Raw genomic sequence first — 3,714 nt, forward strand, 5'->3', positions numbered from 1 at the left:
CTACTATGAAAAACATATCCTTAATCAAAAGCTGTATTTTCCCATTAAATGTTTGATCAGAAGCTGAAAGTCCTTGTTTGCACTATCTCTGCTGCTTTGATTTAAAATGGCCAGACGTTCCCTGCAGCAGGTTACATGACTGTGGCTTTTTCAGACTGTCAGTAACAGAAGTGTGGGAGTTTCTTTGTCTGTTTAGTAAACTGGGTGAATAGTCAGCCTTCATTCAGCAGTCAATATAAGTGTGTTTTGGCATTGCAAACTTCCACATCATCAGGTCAGCATCACTATCACCTGCCACCAGTGTCACAAGATACACAGTGGAGTTGCGGGTAGTTTTCTTAGAGAGGTGGGTCCCCTCATTTTGTAGTTTGTAGAGAAATGTGCGCCTGGCAGCTCAGACGTCGCCTCCGTGACATCGCTTCTGAAGACACATTGTGAAACTTGTGTTTGGGTTTACTGCTTGCTGTCATCTTGGCAGCTGCAGGACCAACTTTGTGCATGCTCCACCCAGCTTCTGAGCAGAGGTTCACCAAGCAGCAGCCACAGGGCTGAATATCAATCTTATTGCCTTAATGTATTTTGAGTAAAGCAGTTTTGTTTTTGTTTTTTTATTTAATTTTTAACGATTACCATCAAGACATACATTAAAATGTGAGCTTGTAATCTTTGTTTAAAATAGAAATATGAATGCATTTTTTTTTTTAGGTTGGTTAGATTGACTGAATGTTTTAATTCTTTTAATTTTTTAAGTTTCATTAATTTTACTTAATAAACTTCCTGTCGTATTTTCGCCTGATGTTACTTAGACAGAAAAACTACAGCCCAGATAAGAATGACAGGGCTCTGTCTATTGTTTAGTACAAAAACTAAAGCTTGTCCACCTCAGCTTTTCGTATGGTTACTTTATCTGCTCTAACCATAAAAATGCACTGATATCCATACAGACCAATATCTGCCCACAGGCCTCCCATGTTTTTCTCATCTGAAAACACCAAAAAGTCTCAGTGCTGGCAGGAAGCTCCTGTTAGGTTTTTTTGTTTTTGCGCCTTGCATGTAGTTGATCAAGTTTCAGGGCTCTGACACCACAAGCTGACTGTTGGGCCTTCAAACACTGTGGGACTATCCTTTATCAGCCAGCATTAGAATGGTGTCAGGGGCAGTCAGTGAGTGAGACCTGCCTGACTCTCGTTTTTGCCCTTACCTTTTCTTTTACACATCAGTTGTTATTCAGATTCACCGTGGCATGAAAACAGTTTGCTTTGTTTGTTTTTGGGTTATGAATGACTGACACAGAGTGTGTGACCACTCTGTCTTTGTCCGCGCTGGTTCTTTGTGGTCAGTTTGCTGTAACAGGGCCTTTATTGATCATGAAATAGTTTGACAGTGATGGAAGAGGCAAATTTATGTTCCATATTCTTCTAACTAGACCAAACGTCCATGATTATGTTAGCAGCTTTGTAGAGCTGCTAAGCCACAAATGTTGACCTGCTGATGGAGCTCAAGGAAAACTCAGGGGATCACACAAGGCAGGCTTCATCTTCTGGAGATAATGAATGTCTCAATTTCATGGCAACATCTTTCTAAAGTTGCAGAGGGATTTCTGTCTGTAGTGGAGGACTGACTGACATGTTAGTAATTATTCAAGCACTGAGTAGCTTTTACAAAGAACCATGTTTATGGCTTTTGTGTCGCAATCCCCTGAAATACATGTCACATCATTTTTATCTATCATTTCTAGCCATTGTGGTTTAAATCAACTAATGGGATTATTTCAGCCATAGGAGCAGCTCTGTTTGTAGACGTACAGCCTCAATCTGCAATGTCTTACCCTCAATAACCAAATTCTTCAACCACTCATACTTCATCCCTGCCTCTCATCAAATGGGTAGGACCGAGAACATTCGTGCAACACAGTAAATGTTTATCTGTTGCGCAATTTGAAATACCACTGAGGATTAATTGCATTTTGTTGTTAAGACTTCTCACTGCTTTTTCCAACTCATACCAACTGCAACGACTCGCACAAATTCTCACCCCTCTCAGAGAGAGCAAATTAAACTGATCAAAGCAAACCACAGTCTTTGTACAGATCTCCCTCCTGACACTGTTGTAATTATGAGCTTCATAAGAAACTTGACGGACAATCAGAATGAGCGACTCGCACAAACCGAGCTGTCTGGAAGACCGATCATGTTTATCCCTCAAAAACCGCGTGACATCACACGGTCCAAGATTGAATTGTCTTCTCTGTCCTCTGGCTTTCATTACCTCGCCTTGGAACGCCGAGTCTTCTGTGGGGAAATGGTACGTTCCATGTAATTTCATGTAGTGTCTGCCAAACAATAAGACGCTGCAAAAGCCTGTTGTCAGAGCAGGCTCACACAGGGACTATTGTTATACATGACCGCCCTTGAAGAAGCCCCTCCATATCTTGTGATAGTGTGTTTTCTTATTCTTGTTCATCAGAAATGTTGAGAGTTAACTTAGAGAGAATCCATCCTCTTTTGGATCTAATAAACCGTGACTGGTAATTCTGAGGTGCAGCCATGTTTCCAATATATTTACTGCTCCAAGATGAAACCAAAAGTCATGAAATTTTATGACGAATGTTTAAATAAAAATTAATGGTGCAGCACTAATTCACCATAAGAAACTGTAGAAAACACATAGGAAGAAATTATTAAATTAAATTTTACTTAGCGGGATGAGTCAAAAGGTTTAAAGGATTGTTTCTGATTTTTACTTACCTGCTATGTATGTATGTATGTTGAGAGAGTTGAAGGTCAATGTAATCACTGGCAGTGAAAGATTCCCATTTAAGCAAATATGTAACAAACAGAACAAAAGGGCAATAAACAAGGAAAACAATGACATAAAATATAGAAAATAAATGATTTTTTTTTTTAAAAGGCAAAAATGCTATTGAATTCTTAGTATTTTCAAAAGTGTGATTTTAATATTTAATTTTGTTTTGATGACAATGAAGGAGTGATTCAATTTCTTCTCTACAGTTACATAAACATCAGCAAAGCACAACACAAAAACAGTAGTGGGTGTTACGAGATTTTTTATTTTTTTTTTTTTGCGGTGATGATGGTCTTTTGAATGGTTCAACATGCAAACATGCTCTGATGCCTGGAAGTGATAATCTGGCCGTGCTGAACTAAAAGTACTTTAAACAAAATGTTAGACAAGCTTATTGTTGCTGTCAGTGGCTTCACAATTCTCTATGATGTATAGAAACTTTAACAAGCTACAAAGCCCCAAATAAGAAAAACACTGTCTGGGATCACACTGCTCAAATGAATGGATTTGTTGCGTGCTTGTGCCGTGGCTGTTCAATCTGAGCTGAGTTTAAATTTTTGTTTGATGCATACATGGCCGCACACTTCAGGCTCCTAATGCTGCATTCTTGTTATATCATTCAGACCAAGTAGCGACCCACCCTTGACATCCCCCATTGGTCTGTGAACCGCCCTTTTGAAGACTCAAGTTTGTAATTTGGCCGTCACCATCTTGATTTTCTGAAACCAGAAGAGATCATATTTGGATGAGATGGTGGAGCTGAGGAAGAGTGAGGGGTGGATTTGACTTGCTCTGTACTCTGTACTCTATCCTGACCGTCAGGCAGGTCGCCATGTGTGGTACAGTCTGTCAATCACATGGTAGCATATCCTGCTCTATCATGTATTTTCCTATAAATGGGGCCATAAT

This window comes from Trachinotus anak, unplaced genomic scaffold, assembly GCF_046630095.1.
Source record: "Trachinotus anak isolate AG129_WGS33_773 ecotype Australia unplaced genomic scaffold, CSIRO_AGI_Tana_v1 ptg000008l, whole genome shotgun sequence".
Taxonomy (NCBI): Eukaryota; Metazoa; Chordata; class Actinopteri; order Carangiformes; family Carangidae; genus Trachinotus; species Trachinotus anak.